General features: G+C 35.8%; 1 long non-coding RNA gene across 3 annotated transcripts in view; it reads right to left on the bottom strand.

Moving 5' to 3' along the window:
• The window catches only part of LOC139166559 (uncharacterized), a 151,079-nt gene that overhangs the window by 983 nt on the left and 129,468 nt on the right, over positions 1–20,628 (bottom strand). For 2 of the 3 annotated variants that reach the window (XR_011558980.1, XR_011558981.1), the window contains one exon: positions 124–3,574. This is a non-coding gene — a long non-coding RNA (uncharacterized lncRNA). Of the gene's footprint in view, positions 1–123; positions 3,575–6,096; positions 6,183–20,628 lie in introns of all 3 variants that reach the window. The other variant, XR_011558979.1, reaches the window with a different exon arrangement.

Raw genomic sequence — 20,628 nt, 5'->3', positions numbered from 1 at the left:
ACAACCGAGACGTGAACGCGGCCACGCGCGCTCCAGTGCAATGCGCCCCCGCTTCCCAAAAGAGTACACGCGCGCGCGCGCACAAAGGCAAGGCAAAGGCAAGGCAAAAGAACGGCTGCTGACTCAGAGAGGTTGCACGCGGGGCGGGAGGGGGGGGGGGGACGGCATTCGTCTGGCATTTGCACTGCGCTCCTGGTGAATAAGTGACATTCCGGCGCGTGGTCTCCAAGCATCCACCTCCGGCAGACCTGCTGGACTGCAGGATTTGCCGGCGCCCATCCTCTGGTCCTTGCAAGAAGAAGAGGAAGAATAAAGGGAGGGGAGGGGAGAGAAGCAGCTCAAGAATACCCCAACCCTTCATTCCTTCCGAAGGCTCCCTCCCTCTTAGTTTTCCATCTTTTTTACTTCCTCTGTCGCGGTATCTCAGTCGTTGGACATCTTTCCGGAAGAAAATGTCTTGCGCTGCAATGAGCCAGTTGCCTGACGGTCCTCCCATCTCTTCGCAGTTCTATTCCCACCCACTTTTTCTCCCCCCTAATCAATAATAAGACAGCTTTCCAAATGCAGTTGGAAAATAGGCTTTTGCATTGATGGTCCTCCTCGATTTTCCGCCTCGGGAGAAGCAGGCAAACTCGGCTCTCTCGCTCTTTCTCTCTTTCAAACACACACACACACACACACACACACACATACAAAACACACGTGATGTGGGGAGAAATAATGCCAGCAAGGTTTAAACAGACTTAGAAGTTATTCTGCGCCTTCTTCAGCTTTTCCTCTCTTTCCTCTGCCGCAGCATCCATCAATGGGAAGGATTCCTCAGTTACACGCGGCTTCTCCCAAGCAATTAGCTTGCAACATTTTTATTCTGGTATTTTAAACCAAGTTAATAAGAAATAGAATCGGGACTTTTTAAAAAGCACTAAGGGGGATCTGGGAGTGTTTTTTCCCCTTTTGATAAGTTTGAAATATTTAACAGCAGTTCTAACCTTACTAAAAGGAAATGTGTAATTCCTTTGAGCCTGAAGAAGTTCGTTGCTTTCTGTTCCCGTGAGTGCAGTTTTTATGAGATTCTGTGTGTATGTGTTGTCTCTGTTACACAGAACAGCTAGGAGAAAATACATGGTACCATAACAGTGCATTGGTACTGTAGTGGTAGTATATTGGTAGTGTAGTGTTTTAAAATTGTACATATCTTGAGCATGATTCCATTTATGAAAATACTGAGCCATTTGGCATAATTAAAATATGCATAATCTCAGTTAAACTTAGCACAAGCTTTGCTAATTGAAATGTGATAATATGTGTTATAAAAATAGATATTTGTTTGTTTCTCTTTAAATAATAAACTGATGGATGCTGAATAATAGGTCTGTTTAATTGTTACAGCCTGACATGTTGATTTCAATGAGGAAGGAGCACCTTGCACAGGGAATTGAGGCTTTGTAATCCATGTGATAGAGTGCAACTGAACTGAATTGAATCAGTTCACTCTAACTTTTGGTACACAAGCAGATCTCATTGTTCACTGCGACAATGCTGCACCAATAAAGAAAAATAAATGGCAAAAACGGTGGGTGGGACGCAACGTAAAGTATATCTCTTACCACAAAGTGAAAATGAAAATATTGTGAAGTTATAACAGAATGCATCTACAACAGAAAAAAAGAATTACTTGCACAGTCCTGAGCTGGAACAAGAGTAAAAAAAAATTTAAAGCCTCCTAAAGCAAGAAGGAACATTGCAAAAGGAAAAGAAAAAAAAAGAAAGGAATGAAATAAATATATACAGTAAAATTAACTGAAATGAGACTTGCTTCAATAATATTGCTTATTCAATAAATGGAAATCAGACTTCATTCTAATTAATGCAAATTATGAGAGCATTTTAGCATATACTTCTTTACTTGAATACTTATATACTTCTTTACTTGAAAAAAAATCCATTCAAAATATGTCTACAGCATGACTTAAATTGCTTATTGCTGACAACTTCTGTCTATATATTGCAGTGCTACTTTTTGCCTTGAAATTCTATGCAAGTACAGTACAGCAAGTCTTTCCTTTTTTTCCTGTATCCACATTGTATCCACTTTGAATAATACAATTATGTAGCAGTCAAGGAAATTGCCTACTGTGTTCTTTGCAAATAATCTATCAGGTACCTGGAGGTTTTTAAAAAATCTTTTTCTTTCAGCTTTGTGATTCAGAAACAACAGATGCACAAACAGACTAAATATTGTCCCTCCCCTTTTATTTCTGATTTACTTGTTTTCAATCTATATTGTCTTTCCTTCTTAAATTTTGATTCCTTATAATCCTATTGAATAGAAACCCTTTAACAAGAACATAGTTTAGAAAAAGATAAAACATGTTTGATTGAACATTCTTTTATAATTTTTTATGTAGTACTTTTCTGTATCAAAGTTGCATTTTGGGGCAATAGAAAATTCTGAGTAGATAAAATCAGTAATTTAGATGCCATAATCAAGGGCCATTGCCATACAATCAGATTTAATATTCTTCATAAGTCCTTTTTTCCAACTTTTACATTGGTCTGTAGGTAGATAGGAAGCCAAATTAATGGGAAAGGGTGTGCAAATGGGTGTGGGTGTATTGTTATGTCTGGAATAGGTAAGATAGCTGAAACAATAATGTTTAACATGAACTGTAGCATTTTTTTTAGAAGAATACCAAAACAAAGGATCTTGTCTTGAAAAAAGCTTTGGAATCAGCTATAGCTTTGTTCTAATAGTATACGAAATAATCCATCCTCTACCACTTGGGATTTTAGGTACACACAGCAACATACATAATAATACTGTAATATGTATGTAGTAGCATAATAAGTAAAAGCATATCAGTTACAGAAATAAACTAACCCCATGTTTCCTTACACAATTGATAGAAGAAATAAATTTGTAGAATATGATATTTTGGCATATTATCTTTTGAATTCAATTTTGTGGAAAATATTTACATTTATTTCTCAAAAAATAATCTCACTTCACATGAAACACTTCTCAACTTCTTTTAAAAAATATATAATATTCTTAAGCAATACAATATATAGATTATGATTTTTGAATCTAAATTTTCCAAAACTAAGCAGTGTCAACACATTTTATTAGAGGTGAACTAGTGCCAAAGAAAGAAGAGTGTAGTGACGACAATAGGAATAATCCCGAGAAAATGTAAGCATTTAAAAATAATTGAAACAAAAGTGACCTTGCATATTGAATCCAAGGGTTTCAATCATCAATTTGGTTTGATGCTAGAGAGACACTGTAGTTTAAACAACCATGTAGATATTAACAATATAAAAAGAATACACACAAGCACACACCCATTTGCCTATACAGTTGGAACATTTGTCGTATATTCCTGAAAGAGAATTGTCTTAAAGTGATGTTTGGAGTTTTTTTATGCCTGCTGAATAAAGCTTTATTTTACTCTATTAATATAAGAGATTTTTCTTCTGAATCCATATATTTTTGATTCTCATATTCTCAGTGAGGCAGAAGATTTGGTGACAACTTCTCTTCATTTTCAATCTCTTTGCAGACTTTCAACTTCTGTAAGTATAGGACAAGGAAGAATAGGTTACTCCCATTCAACTTCTTTTTGAATGGAAATAAATTAAAGGATTCTTAATGTCTGAAAAAGGTTAAAAATTATGTAGGATTTATTACAAAGTAAGCAATTGTAGAATTATTTGTTTGTTTGTTTGTTTGTTTGTTTGTACTTCTATGCTCACTGTTCTTTGGTTAACTATAAATTTAGGTTTCATAACCATTTCCCCCTTTTCTGTCCACTCTCCTATCTGCCGCATCTTGTTTCTACTTCATCTTTCTTTCTTTCTTTCTTTCTTTCTTTCTTTCTTTCTTTCTTTCTTTCTTTCTTTCTTTCCCTGTGCAACTATATAATTCTATTATTCATCTCACTTTACCATGTTTCTTTGCAGTTTTTTCTGGGAAACAATATGGCTATGAGAGAAACTGTACCTTAAGCATTTGTACCAATGAGAAATCAATTTGTTTTACTAATGGGTACTTTATTTTATAGGCAATTAATTTAAAGAAACAGCTATTTATTCAATTATTGTTAATTCAATTGTTTTTTCCTAACCTTGTCTTTCTTTTGAAACGTGGCTGCTTAATTATGCACACATACGTATACATATATTTCAGTAAATAATTGTGTCATAAACATATTTGGGTGCATAGAGAATATCTAAGTGTGATTTAACTCACATTGTAACAATAGATTAATAAAGTAGGAAAGCAGTCTTTACCATGCACACTATGTCTTTATCTTTTCTTCTGAGAAGCTGTGTGATTGTTTATATGTTGCATTTGATGGCTGATAATAACTAAAACCCAATTTATTTTGTCAAATGGAACACTTTGACCTCAATGCCATTAGACTGAAGGGGAAATATAATTTCATAGAACCATAACTTAACCAAAAAAAAAAAACCTTCAGCCACACTATATTGAATTTGGCTGGGAAATATTGCATTATCATGATTAATATTGTTACAGATGTTTTAATGGTATATCATAAAACAATGGAATGATATCCACTGTATTATAGAAGCTTCAAAATGTTTGCACTGATTATTGTGATTTTTCTGCAATTTATGCCATCATATAATTTAGTTTTCCAATAATTTTAATCCCATTTCATAGAAAAGCTGAAATGAATGGTTATTTCGGTTTTATTTCATCTACTGTAAATTATAGAGCCACGTCTATATAGAAATATGTATGACCGTAAGATTATTATTGCTACATTAAAGCAATAAAATGTCAGAATACTACATATATTTTTATTAGACAAAACACAGGGTATTTTTGAAAGCTCATTTGTATTATTGAACTGTACATTGTATACATATTAATGTGTTTAAAATTAATTGTAAATCTCATATTGTGATTATACTTATTTTTGACATAATTTAAATTTAGGGTTAGGGTTAGCATTAGGATTAAAGTATAAATAAATACATTTTCATTCATGTCATGGTTTGGAAAATAATATAGTGTTGTATGTAATTTATATATTAAGCTGTGTTAATTATTAAATAGTAGGGTTATATAAGTGCATACATATGTAGAAATTGGCTTCAACAGGTTTGAAAATATGCATTTGCAATCCATTTATTTCTTCATTCAGAATGGTGCAAAAGGATCATCTTTTTTTTTTTTTACAATAACTGGGGGGTGGGTGGGTGTTAACAACCAGAAAACAGAGACAACCATTTTTGTTTTGAATAATTGCAAGAAATATGGGAAAGATAAGAAAAGCATTATTTGAAAAAATGAATGTGAATTTCAGATGCATTGAGAATGTATGTACTATTACACTTATCAAACAACATGGCATAATTAAGTCTTAAAAACATTATAATCATCCACAAGGGACATAGCAGAAACTTCCTGTTTCCACCCGAAGAGCTAAGCAGCCATTTCTGCAACTAACAAAGCAAATATATTGGTTAAATTTTAGACATGGGGCCCAGGAAACAGTTCACAAAAACTTTCAAATGACACATACAATGAGTTATGCTTTGAAGCAAAGATATTTTGTATTTGTTATATTATAGTTTGTGATTTTTGAACATGTTGATATGATAGCAAGGTCTTTAAAAAACAAACCAGAATTATTCTGGAATAAAATAATAGTTTATACAGAGAAATGAGGTGCCACAATGTGAAATGCTTGATTTTGATTATTATGCTTAGAAAAACATGCATACCATGAAATATTGAGAACAAATAAAATCATAGCATAGAGGAAATATGCTCTTAAGTTTTTGATTTGTAATTCCCATGCAGAAATATATGTTTTCAAAAATGCCAAAAAGTAATAATTAGTTTTAGCAGTTTTATTAAAACTGAGATATTTTGAATAGTATTTTCATCATATACATACCTACTAAGCAGTTTTAAGCTCCACTGGGTACGCTAAGTTTTACTTCCAAGTAAGTACCAGTAAATAAAAAATAAACCCCAGCCTCAATCTCATAATGTATTCACTTAATGTTCCTAAAATCTATATATTTTAACAAACAAAGACATAATTTGATACACACCCCTACATACGTTTCAGATTTTTTTTTTGTCCAGTTTTGTATTTGTGATAATTTTCTAAACTTTTCTGTTTTTCATAGGTTCACAGCTGTAGAGTAGAAGAAATTTTGAATTATACTGTACAGTACTATAAAGTGAATCATATGAAATTACAGACATTAAACTGTGTGCAAAATGTTACCCAATAAATACTTATCACCATTCATAAATTAAATAATTATAATGTGTTAGTAAAACATCACATGGTATTCATTTTTATTTCAGTATAATTGTGTTTATTTTTGTAACTGGAAATGCAAATTAAGTTTATTTAATGGGCAGAAACATTACCATTTTTCCAGGGCGGGGATCAATATTTATTTGTTTGTTTGTTTGTTTATTTGTTTGTTCTTTAATTCATTATTAATTCATTAATTCATTAGTTCATTAGTTCATTAGTTCATTAGTTCATTAGTTCATTAGTTCATTAATTCATTAATTCATTAATTAATTTATTTATTTATAATTGGATTTATATGCCGCTCCTTTCCAAAGACTCTGTTCCACTAAAATGATTAAGCTTCAATAATTTTATACATTTCTTCTTAAAATGAGTACAGTATGTGATTTGCTTTATACACGATTAAACTTTATTTATATTGAAATTAAGTTATTTCTTTTCATTCTATTCTTTATGGTCATACATAGAAATATTACAGGTTCTTAGATCTATGTACAGTTAAAAATGTCCTTAAAAGTAGTATAATAAATCATGTATTTGTACCTTATCTTTTCTATAATAGAACAAACTTGCCTCTAATCTCTATATCAAGTGTAATTCATTTGGAATATTTAAGGTTGCATTAAAATAATATGAATATAACTCTAGGTAAGAAAGCATCTTCATTGTCTTCTTCCAAAGGAAGAATTTTATATTATTGAAAGAATAAAAATCCAGCGCAAGCTAAATCCAAAGCAGCAAATTTTATTATTTGTAATAATAATGCATGGCTTTGTAAGGGCCTTTTAAAAGACCATTGTGATATTTAAACAATCTTATATAAAACCCTTATGTGCTAAGTACATGCATGCAATTAATATTTTAAACATTTACATTTGGTAAAGGTTAAAGCCTATTCTGCATTCTCATGGTTTGTCTTTCCATCAATTCCATTGATTTTTAGGGTCAGAGGCTATACCTTCATTGATCAAAGAAACAGCCTGACACAGTGAAAGAGTCTGCCAATTCCAGACAGATCAATCACACCTTTGTCTGCTTTCTATATGTAATGGTTATTTATTCTACATCTTAGTGGTTTTCTGTCAAATGGTTTTTTATGCAGTAATGCCAGTCAGAAAAATAAAAGGAAAAATATCCCACTAACAGTATTATAAGCATTTCTCTGGACTATGAGGTTAAATTACAGTTAAACCTGGCCAGCACCCTAGATTTAATTTTCATAATGGTTTTTGGTCTGGTTTTTAAGTTTCTCTCATGAACATTTTATAGGAAACAAAGAAGGCCATTGTAAAAACTCTGAGTAAATATTCAATCAGTGATTTCACTGGATAGAACAACAGTTAAAACATATAACTGCAACATTCATATTCAGTTTTTATGTTGAATGTTGTATTTGATATATGCTAATATTTGTGATTTTATAGTATCTTACTCCATAGCTTGTCACTTCTAAAAATGAAACAAGTTGGAGAAATGTTCCTTTAAAATGAATAAAAGCAATACCTGTGATTTTTATGGAAGTAACCCAAGATCTTAATAGGTAAAATGGAGTTAGTTTATTTATTGATTGATTGTTTTATGGATTGATTTGATTTGATTTGATTTGTATGCCGCCCCTCTCCGGAGACTCAGGGCAGCTAACAGCAACAATAAAGCAGTGTACAATAGTAGTCTGATGTTAGAAATAATTAAAAGCCCATTAATATAAAAAACCCCAAACATACATACATGCATACCATGCATAGACTTGTAAAGGCCTAGGGGGAAGAGGGTCTCAATTCTCCCATGCCTGATGGCAGAGGTGGGTTTTAAGCAGCTTACGAAAGGCAAGGAGGGTGGGGGCAATTCTAATCTCTGGGGGGAGTTGGTTCCAGAGGGCTGGGGCCGCCACAGAGAAGGCTCTTCCCCTGGGTCCCGCCAAGCGACATTGTTTAGTTGACGGGACCCGGAGAAGATCCACTCTGTGGGACCTAACTGGTCGCTGGGATTCGTGCAGCAGAAGGCGGTCCCTGAGATAATCTGGTCCGGTGCCATGAAGGGCTTTATAGGTCATAACCAACACTTCGAATTTACTAGGAGTTTCTATGTCCTACTGAATTTTTATATTGTTGCTTATTCACAGTAAAAAAGATTGAATGTTTTTTCTTCAAAAGTGCATTTCTACAAATTTTAAAACATACTATCTTCCACCATAAATTACAGAGATTCATTTCCATTACTGAATGCATAGTTCCCTCTAAGCTGAGCAGTGAGCAATCGCTCACTTAAAAATCATCATCAACTCAGAGTTTTTCAAACCTGCCCAGAAGCCGAGAAGGAAAGAGTGAGAGGGAAGGAGAGAGAGAGGAAGAGAGAGAAACAGATAGAAAAAAGAGAGGAAGGAAAAGAGAAAGAAAAAGAATGGGAGTAAGGAAGAGAGAAAGAAAATCAAAATCTAGTTTGAAACTAGCTCAACTATTTAAGTGGCATTTTGATATTGATAGAGTTGCCCTATTATGAGCTCACTGTTATAGACACACAGTACAGTATTTTATTTTGAAATTCTCTGAGGCAAAACAGGGTGGGTTTTTTGTTTGTTTGTTTAATATTTCTGTGCCGCCCAGTCCCGAAGGGACTGCCGCTCAGACACTATACTTTTCCGCCCACCCCCAAAAACTATTGGAGGGAACACTGACTGAATATAGTCTTGTTCTTGATCTATAACTGCAACTTCAGTTTCCTATAAGCTTCATATGCATGGAAATCACATGCATATGAATTTCATACAACACAACTCTGCAGAATTAAGGCTACTGAAAGATTGCCATTTTCATATAAATTCTATATGTAGTTCCAGATGTATCAAATTATATCTTTTTCCATACTTAAGGGTTAAACTGAGCAGCTTTCCATTGATAAACTGCACAGCCCAATAATACTGACATTTTTAAATATTGCAGGGTGAGATGAGTATTCAAACATTTACAGTTACCACTGAAGAAATGACTTTGAATTCATAATATTTTGGAAATTTTTTGAATAAGATTGTTGTCTAGCTTACATTGCAAGGTTTCTGTATAAACCATAAACACTTCAATTCCATACACAAAGACTACACAAAGACTCTTCTTTTAGCCATTTAATCTTGTAATTTATTTTTTCAACCATCAGATAAATCGAAACACAGCTGTAACCAATGACTTGCAGATTCACTTCCCTGCCAGCTGGATTTTGCTTTGCTGAAGCAGCAAGATATATATTTATATTGTTCCCTTCTGCGTATCTGGAGAAATCACTAAGGATTAAAGGTGAACAGAATATTTACTGAAATAAACTCTACCAGAAATTGATATCAACTTCAACATAGGCAGAATCGTTATGCCACACCACATATTAGTTCTTATTTGTGAATTTCAGAATCTTTAAAAATAATTCACAATTTATATTTTCCTTTAATATTGTAAAATTAAAATGCAGCCTTTTTTTTCCTGGTTCAAACTCTTGATTTCTTTGGAATCCTTTTCTACATACAGTAGATACACAGAACTAAATGATTATCATTTTTATCAGAATCAATCTACCAAAGGCTTCTTCACTGAAATGTGAGGCCACAGTACACAAGTGTGGGTATTAGACATTAGGTAGGTTTTTTTTTTTTAGAACTTTCTGGTATATGGTTAAGAAGGCCAAAAATCACTAATCCTACCTCCATTCCTATTTTAATGAGTACTATCAAATATTAACAATAGATTTTCCCAGTTTTTACCACACTCATTCTCTGGAGTTTGGGTCAAAATTGTTTAAAAAACCCCCACTGCATATAAATCTTTCCTGGGGAGAATATATATTTCTGATTTAGATGTTGTAGGACTGTTTAATAGAATATCTTTAGTGATTATAGAATTACAACTTTCATGAATGATCAATAATAAACCTATGTGGGAGACATAATTGGAACCTAATTTAGGGCCACTTTGTCTTATATAGTCAGAGATGATATACAAAACATGGAATTATCTCTTATCTTGGAAGCCTTAAACATTTTTCCCCATGTAAGATATTATTTAAACTATATATTAATGATATTGTGGCAAGATTCACAAATTAGGGCATCATTCTGCAAACCTGGCTGGAACAAATCTCTTGTATTCAGGTGATGTGGTCATCATTTCTATTTTTATTATCAGTTTGAAGGAAACCCTAAAATAAATTGCATCCTACTGCAAAGACAGTAATTAAATTATTAATCATGAAAAACAGAATATTTTTCCAGATTTTTGGAGAAAGAAAAGATGGACTAAAAACAGCTTTGTGAAAAGGATAGCCAACAGCCACAGTGGAATTAAGAGTTTGTTTTGCAAATATACTAGCTTTTCAAAACCTCTCTAGATAAGAAGAGACTTAAGGTTGTCCACAAGTGCTCCAGATAGCTGCTTTTTGCGATGAGATTGCACAACTATGGTGTCTAGTGGATTTGAACATAAGGAGACAAGGGAATAGCTATATTGTTCAAACCAGAGTCAATGTGTTTGGAAGGACACTATTGAATATTTCCATTTTTAATCATTCAGGAATTCCTTATTAATTGCTTTTCAGTTGTTAGAAACCTGCAGTTTGTATCAATAAACCTGTAAACATTGCGTGAGTTTCCTTCAATTTTTCTTAACAAAATAAAGTTTTAATGAGAAAGTTGAAAGTTTTGAAAAAATTGGGAAGAGAAATAAGCAACAAAATCATAATTAAATTAAAATTTTAATTTTATAAAGCTACAAACAGAGTAAGGGCCTGAATACAAATGAATTTGAAATAAGATTTAGGAATTAATTGTAAAGAGTTCTTTACATGGGAAAATGCTTCTGTTTTGTTCTTTTTAAAAAACCTTTTCTTAGTTTTTTTCTTAGCTTTCTTCTTCTTCTCCCTTCCCCCTCTCTCTGTATCTTTCTTTCTCTCTCTTTGTTTATTTCCTGTACATTATATTACATATTTTTATTCTAGTTTGCATTAGTTTATTGTTGTCATTATAACTTATAATAAAATGATTATTAAATGATACTGAAAACAATAAAACAAGTTTTCATGTTAAGTTTGATCCATTGTCCTTTTACAGAACTTCAGTAGCCTCTTTCACTTTAGAGACTTTCTTTGCAACCTGCAATTAGGAGGGGAACATGAACTCCCTATCAAGTTATTCTGTGGATATTTCTGGGCAATAATGCTATATTTATCTCATAGCCATAGATTTATATGTGATATAATTAGTTATTAGTAATGAAAAAGTAAGAAAACAGATTATGCTCTTTCTCAGAAAACATGAGAAAGCTGTTTCTAATTTTTGTAAAGAACTTGAGTTTCTTAAACAAAAAGAATAATGTTGATTGTTAGACATGGAGGGTGTACATATGTTTACTTCTGTTGATGCTATTGATTTCTTTCATAATTTTTCCCATTATAAGGAAGCTACCCACCCTCAATAAGAGGCCTCCATCCATCTTCCTAATACAGTGGTACCTCTACCTACAAACGCCTCTACTTACAAACTTTTCTAGATAAGAACTTGGTGTTCAAGATTTTTTTGCCTCTTCTCAAGAACCATTTTCCACTGACAAACCCGAGCCTCTGAAACTGTAACCGGAAGAGACGGGGAGAAGCCTCCGTGGGGCCTCTCTAGGAATCTCCTAGGAGGAAACAGGGCCTTCACCCTCCCTGTGGTTTCCCCAATCACACACATTATTTGTTTTTACTTTGATTCCTATGGGAAAAAATTCTGGCCCTGTTTCTTACAAACTTTTCTACTTAAGAACCTGGTCACGGAATGAATTAAGTTCGTAAGTAGAGGTACCACTGTATTCAACAGGAAAGCAAGGAACTTGTAAACTACTAGAAAACTTGTAACCCATGTACCTATTCTTAACCATGTTGATGTTTATGACATTTACTGTCATATTTATATTATGACATCGAAGATAAATAGATAAGCGGTGAAGTTCTCATGACAATATGACTATGCATATTTGCTCACTTGTCTAGCCCTGTCTTCTGCAAGATGCATAGGTTTTCAAACTACAAGATATTTTGATTTGTGGACAACTTCTAACTGAATAAATATAACAGTTTTTTATTTCAGATATGACAATTTCGTTTAAAGAAATCCTCTTTTGAAAGAAATTTGAAAACCAATTTTCTTATTTCAAAAGACTTGAATGGCTTGACTCATTTGCAAGTTCCACAAGTTTTCCTATAGTACTACAACCTTATGCTTAAGATATATACATATCTTGTGACTCCAACTGCCACAACTACTCAGGATATCACCCCTAATCCACAAACATCAATTAATCTGCATACATCTGTTGTGTCAATTACTCAAGGTGTTACCTCACCAACTAACCAAAAAGTTTCAACACAGCTTGCAGCAGCTGAGCCAGCAATTCACACCCACCCACCCACCCATCAGTATTTATAAAAGGAAGGCAGCTCAGATCACACTTTGTTCACCCTAGCACAAAGCCGAAAGCACTAGCCTGAAGATGACAAGTGGGACCTCGTTGAAAAGTCGCCAGGAATCTATGAAACTTACATGGAAAGAAACCTGAATATGCCAAGACATACATACATACTACATACATACATACATACATGTATGTAAGTGTTGGATATGAGTATGTATGTACATATATGAATGTTTCCACTACTAATATAATGCTTTCCTGATGTAGATATGAATTGGTTTACATATAAATTAATGCACTAATAATACAAGATTAATAAACAGGTTGCAACAATTACAACATGTTTACCTTCTTCCCCACTCAATTGACTGCAGAGTGGGGAAGAATGGAAACTATATTAGAAGGGAAAGCTATATTAAGAAACTACAAACCTGGTCTATTATTGTTTTCTTTCACATATATTTTTAAATAAGTTTTCATAAACCACATTCGAATCTGACCGATCACTTGTAAAAGCTCATATTAAGATTTAAAAAGTGGCGATCTGGTCGACAAGACGTGCATACAATGTCAGCCTGATTGCATCTGTGGAATCCCGCCCAGCCACCCTGTTTAGGGTCACTCGCTCCCTCCTTAATCAGGGAGGAGTTGAGGAATCACTGCAAGGTAGTGCTGAGGCATTTAACCAGTTTTTTGCAGATAAAATCACTCAGATGCGGACTGATCTTGACTTCAATTGGAATGCAAAGTTGGCTGACAATGAGTCAGTCAAGGTGACAGGGGCCCGTCTTAGTCCACCTGTTTGGAGTGAGTTTGATCTGGTGACACCTGATAAAGTGGACAACGCCATTGGAGCTATGAGTTCCGCCACCTGTTCATTGGACCCGTGTCCCTTCTAGCTGGATTCTGTCAGCAAGGAGGTGACAAGGAGCTGGGTCCAGGAGATTACCAACACTTATCTGATGGAGGGGTCCTTCCCAGCTTCCTACAAGGAGGCACTTGTGCACCCTCTCCTCAAGAAGCCTTCCCTGGACTCATCCCTTTTTAATAACTATCGTCCTGTCTCCAACCTTCCCTTTATGGGGAAGGTTGTTGAGAAGGTGGTGTTGCTCCAGCTTCAGTGGTCCTTGGAATAAGCCAATTATCTAGGTCCTTGACAGTCAAGATTCAGACCTGGCTACAGCACAGAAACTGCTTTGGTTGCACTTATGGATGATCTCTGGCGGGCCTGGCACAGGGGTTTATCTTCTGTCCTGGTGCTTTTTGACCTCTCAGCGGCTTTTGATACCATCGACCATGGTATCCTTCTGCGCCGGCTGGAGGGGTTGGGAGTGGGAGGCACTGTTCTTCAGTGGTTCTCCTCCTACCTCTCCGGTCAGTTGCATTTGATATATTTTGTTGTAGGGAGTCAGAGGTTGACCTCTAGGTCTCTCCCTTATGGGGTGTCTCAGAGGTTGGTCCTCTCCCCCCTGCTATTTAATATCTACATGAAACCGTTGGGTGAGATCATCCAAGGGCATGGAGTGAGGTATCATCAGTATGCAGATGATACCCAGTTGTACATCTCCACCCCATGTTCAGTCAACGAAGCAGTGGAAGTGATGTGCCGGTGCCTGGAGGCTGTTGGGGTCTGGATGGGTGTCAACAGACTCAAACTCAACCCTGATAAGACGGAGTGGCTGTGGGTTTTGCCTCCGAAGGACAATCCCATCTGTCCATCCATTAGCCTGGCGGGGGAATTATTGACCCCCTCAGAGAGGGTCTGCAACTTGGGCGTCCTCCTCAATCCACAGCTCACATTAGAGAAATATATTTCAGCTGTGGCGAGGGGGGCGTTTGCCCACGTTCGCCAGTTGTGGCCATATTTGAACCTGGAGTCACTGCTCACAGTCACTCATGCCCTCATCACCTCGAGGCTCGACTACTGTAACACTCTCTACATGGGGCTACCTTTGAAAAGTGTTCAGAAACTTCAGATCGTACAGAATGCAGCTGCGAGAGCAATCATGGGCTTCCCTAGGTATGCCCTTGTTACACCAACACTCCGCAGTCTGCATTGATTGCCAATTAGTTTCCGGTCACAATTCAAAGTGTTGGTTATGACCTATAAAGCCCTTCATGGCATCGGACCAGAATATTTACAGGACCGCCTTCTGCTGCACGAATCCCAGTGACCTGTTAGGTCCCACAGAGTTGGCCTTCTCCGGGTTCCGTCAACTAAAGAATGTCGTTTGGTGGGACCCAGGGGAAGAGCCTTCTCTGTGGTGGCCCCGACCCTCTGGAACCAGCTTCCCTCAGAGATCAGAATTGCCCCCACCCTCCTTGCGTTTCGTAAGCTCCTTAAAACCCACCTCTGTCGTCAAGCATGGGGGAATTGAGATATTTCTTCCCCCCAGGCCTATACAATTTATGCATGGTATATTTGTGTGTATGTTTGGTTTTTAATAAGGGTTTTTAGTTATTTAAAATATTAGATTTGTTATATGTTGTTTTATTATTGTTGTTAGCCGCCGTATTTGTAGGGTCAAACAATAATGTTTTCTTTCAGAAAAATATTAAAATAAGAGATCAGCAGGTCAATGAAGATAGTCATTGTCATGTTTTTATAGCATTTATAAAAGCAAAGCTTTCTTTGATGCCAAATTGTAAATAGCATGAACATTCCAGACAAGTGCAGACTAACAATCAGAAAATACTTATGAAAAATAGAGAACACATCATATTTTAATGGTTTCTTAAAACACTCTTCCTATTTAAACTTTTCTCACTATGCCCAGCAACTTCATTTTTGGCTTTGTATTTAATCACTGCTTTAATAGCTCCCTCATATGTCAAAAGTCACAAATGATCCTAACTGTTAGTGCAGTTATACTATTTCTGAAGTGTTTGGATGCTTTATACTGAAAGCACTTCTCAAAAACTCTGAAATATTTCTTCACCTAAAATAGGTAGATTTAGTAAAATGTCCTTTTATATTTTTAAAAAACCAACAAAATGTACTTTAAGGAAAAATTATTTTTCAAATACAAATAAAAATGTGGGTATCTAAGGGAGGAGTAACAACAAGGGGGGAGAAAGTAGTGGTAAGTACACCCAAAGTAATGCCTCTTAGATATACTCTACCCCAGGGAGAGAAAGAGGCAATACCAAAAGATAAAGAAGGAATAGCAATTCCACCTGTTTACATGACTAAGCTAGCAACAACAAAGCTAATTACAGGAGGGAAGGAAGGGTATGGGCCTGTGACGGGGCAATGAGCAAATTGAGCAGCATTATATAAAATCAACTGTCTTCAATGGGGATTTGAACACTCTGATGATGTTAGTAGAGGACTAATGAAAGTTTAGTTAAGTTTAGTAGTTTTTAATAAATTTTAAATGTTCCAGAGATCTCAATGGCTGTTGCCTCTTCATTTATAAATACACCCAGAACTCGCATTTTTAGGACAATTCTTAAATAAAAATGTACGTTTTATAACTATAATATACATAAGCATGCTCCTTTGTTTGTGAATTCAAATATGCCGGGTAATGTTCCCAAAACATTTCCAACTATATTACAAATATACCTAAAACAAGTTGTTATTATTTCTCAAATATTATGATGTGTAATTATACAGCAAGAATATTAGCTTCTTTCATAACATTGTAAATAAAATAGTCATTTGAATATCAATAAAACTTTATCCAGATAGTCCTTGACTTATGACTGTTTAATGATCAAAGCTAGGACACTGGCGGAAAATGGGGAAAACAAGATTAATTTAAGCACTACATGATTTACTTAATGAGCATGGCAAAAAAAGAAGTAAAATGAGATATGACTCACTTAATAACCACATTACTTAACAATGGAAGTTCCAGTCTGAATTACGGTCATAAGTCAATAACTATCTATAGTAGTTTTTCTACATTTACTACACAATGCTTGGATAGATTAAAAAGATGATGAAATCTTTGAAGATTCAAGTGTGCTCCAAGGAAAGCTAGAAGGTTGTACAGTTAACTCCTGGGTGTAACTCTAAACCATACAACCTACTACCTCAACCCGGATGCACACAGCTTGTACTGTCTTCTGATCTTCTTCTCTTTTAGAAAAGTATTTTCATAGTTTTTCATGTTTAACATTACTGTAAAAAGATCACTGAACATTTGGCATCTGTTCTATTGACTGCATTTACTTTTGCACAATAAGATAAATTATGAGGTTGTAATAATTCAAATAATTCATATTAAACACAAACAATTAAAATGTTTTTACAGAACAATAAACCTTAGGGCCACTTTATATTCCAGCAACAAAATATTTTTGCAGCTATTTTTCCATGATTCATTTAATTGTATGTATCATTGGTCTGGCATGTAGAAAATCTCAGATTTTATCTGTTGAATTAGATATATTATTTCAAATATAATGTTAAGGCAACAGTTGATCTAAACAATTTGTCATAATAGATTTGATAAATATATAGGAAAGTCCTGTATACAGTGGATATAAAAAGTTTACATATCCTTGCTGAAATGCCAGGTTTTTGAAATATAAAAAAATCAGAACAAGATAAAGCACTTCAGATTTTTTCCACATTTAATATAACATACAATTCAATTAAAAACAAACTGAAACTTTAGGGAGAGAAATAATTTTAAAAATACAATAATATGGTTGCATAAGTGTGCAAACCCTCATATATGTAAAGATGTGGCTGTGTTCAGAATTTTTATATTGAAACTGTCATAAATAGGAGCCAGCACACACTTGTCATTAATTAAAATAACTCTGATCAAGACCATATCAAATTCAGCTGTTGTAGTAGGATTTTCTGACATTTACTCAATTGCCTCTTAAAAGACATGGTCTGTCAAGAACTTACAAAGCATCAAAGGACTCTCATTGTTGAAAGCTATCAATCAGAAGAAATGTAGAAAAAAAAATCCAGGACATTGTATATACAGTAATACCTCATCTTACGAACCTAATTGGTTCCCGGGGGAGGTTCGTAAGATGAAAAGTTCGTAAGACGAAACATTGTTTCCCATAAGAAACAATGTAAAGTCAATTAATCTGTGCAACAAAAAAAAAACCTGCCAAAAACTGCCGTCGCCCGGCTGTCACCTTTTAAAAAAGCCGGGGGGCTTCTCAGCGGCCTCCCGAACGCCGAACCCGGAAGTTTGGGGTTGGCGTTCGGGTTCAGGAGGCTGCTGGGAAGCTCCCCAGCTGTTTTAAAAGGTGACAGCCAGGCAGTGGAGCTTCCCAGCGGCCTCCCGAACCCGAACTTTTGCCGAACTTCCGGGTTCAGCATTCAGGAGGCCGCTGGGAAGCCCCACCGCTTGGCTGTCACCTTTTAAAACAGCCGGGGGGCTTCTCGGCAGCCTCCCGAATGCCAAACCCAGAAGTTCGGGTTTGGCATTCAGGTTCAGGAGGACGCTGGGAAGCCCCCCGGCTGTTTCAAAAAGCGACAGCCGGGCGTCGGGGGTTCTCGGCGGCGGCGGCAGGTTCGTAAGAAGAAACAAGTTCGTAAGAAGAGGCAAAAATTTTCTGAACCCCAGGTTCGTATCTCGGGTTGTTCGTAAGACAAGGGGTTTGTATCATGAGGTACCACTGTACTATGGAACACAGTAAAGACAGGCATCCACAAGTTGAGAAAATATGATATAGTAGTAATATTATCAAGAATTTCATGTCCCTCTAAAATAAATGGAAGAAAAATGGAAAAAAAACTAGTTCAAGAGGGTGCCAAGAGTCTATAACAATATTAAAGAAGCTTCAGGAATTTTTGATAAGTACTGGTTGTGTACTACCCTGACAATAATTTTCCATATTCTTTATGAATCTGGGCTGTGGGGTAGGATGGCAAGATGGAGGTTTTTTCTTACAAAGAAAAATATAGAAGCCCAGCTTTATTATCCAAAACCTACATCAAGTCTGACAAAAGTATTTGGGAAAATATGTAACATTGTAATGGCAGCATTATGCTTTTTGGTTGCTTTTCTGGAGTTTGAAGTGGGCTTTAGTCAAGACAGAGGGATTTATGAACATTTCCAAATGTGACTCATGTTTTTCACAAAATGTTCAGGCCACTGCTAAAATTATGAATTTAACCTTTCAACATGACACAGCATATCTCCAAATCCACAAACAATGACTTTAGAAGATTTGGAATGGTCCAGTCAGGGATGTGAATCCAACTGAAAATTTGTGGGATGACTGAAGAGGGTTGTGCACAGATGTCCTTGCAATCTTACAGATTTTGCAAGGAAGAGTGGTCAAAGATTCCCAAGCTGATTGGCTCTTACCCCAAAAGACTGGATGCTGTCATAAAATCAAAAGATACTTCACTGAAATATTCATTTATCAGTGTGCATACTTATGTAATCACCGTCAAGATTCAAAAGACATTTTGCTGTTGCCATTACTATCACATCTCAGCTTGCCAACAAACTATGGGGGCAGGGAGAGGGAGATAGAACATGGGTCAGACATCAAGATGTTCGCGTGAGAACTAAGGATATTTTGGCAGATGTTTACAAAAGCCAGAAAGACTTTCCCACAATATCTGGAGACTGTATTGGACAATGTGACCTGAGCTAATAGTGTGTGTGGGGAGGAGGGTGGTGGTGGAAGAACGTGAGCTTTAACTTTGCGGATTAGAACAGAAAGATCTAGATCTGGTTTTTCCTTCAAATGTGCCAAAGTGATGTACTCAATAAAGGTTTTGCATGAAGAGTATTGGATCATCTCAGTGGTGCTTGCTTTGGTTGGGTTCATCAGTTGGAAACTTTACAACCAGATTACTGTAGGTTTTTTATTTTTACATTCCTCCTTGAAATATTTCAGTTTTCCAGATTTTCCATGTACAGTAATATTAAAGGTAGGGGGGAAATTAAATGCTTTATCTTTGTCTGATTTTTTTTACTTCTCAAAAACCTGGTATTTTGATATCCACTATATGAATGGGAGTATGTGTAAATGTTTAAGAGAAAGAAGGAAGACACATTGTGTAATGTAACCTGATTCCATAATGTTCAGTAGCTCCCAATTTGCCCCTGGGTTAAAATAAATTATCTTTCTTTGACTACAGGGCTTAGTGTACAAAGATTTGACCACATTTTGTTTCCGCAAGTAAGATTTTTAATATTTATTTGTCATATGTCTATCCTGCACAAACTGTTCATCACCAGACTCTCTATAATAGTGATGGCACGCAATGCCACAGGAGGTACACAGAGCCATATCTTCTGGCACACAAGCCATTGTCCTAGCTGAGCTCCAATGTGCATTTATGTGCCTGCCAGCTGATTTTTAGCTTGCACAGAGGCTCTGGGAGGGTGTTTTTGGCTTCTAGAAAGCCTCCGGGAGGGGGCATTCCCCCAGTTCCAGGGAAGCCTTTGGAGCCTGGAAAGGGCGAGACATGAGCCTTCTGGGCTCACCAGAAGTTGGGTAACAGGCCATTTCTGGCGTCCAGAGGGTCTCCAGGGGGTAGGGGAAGCTGATTTCGCCCTACCCAGGCATTGACTTATGGATGTGGGCACTCACGCATGCACAATAGCATGCACACATGCTCGTTCGGTACCTGAAAAAAGGTTCACCATCACTGCTCTATAATATTAGCACATTTTTTAATTCTTAATGTACAGGTAGTCCTTGACTTATAACTACAATTGAGTCCAAAATTTATGGTGCTAAGTGAACTTTGCCCATTTATGACCTTTCTTGCCACAGTCATTAAATGAATCTTTGCAGTAACCCCATTGTTATGACTATGGTTTCCCCAGTAACTTTGCTTGTCAGAGGTCGCAAAAGGTGATCACATGACATCAGGATACTGCAACCATCATGAGACAATTGCCAAGTGGCTGAATTTTGATCGTGACTATGGGAATGCTACA

Source organism: Erythrolamprus reginae, chromosome 4 (genome assembly GCF_031021105.1).
Source record: "Erythrolamprus reginae isolate rEryReg1 chromosome 4, rEryReg1.hap1, whole genome shotgun sequence".
NCBI classification, from domain to species: Eukaryota; Metazoa; Chordata; class Lepidosauria; order Squamata; family Dipsadidae; genus Erythrolamprus; species Erythrolamprus reginae.
This window is presented reverse-complemented; position numbering and strand designations above follow the sequence as displayed.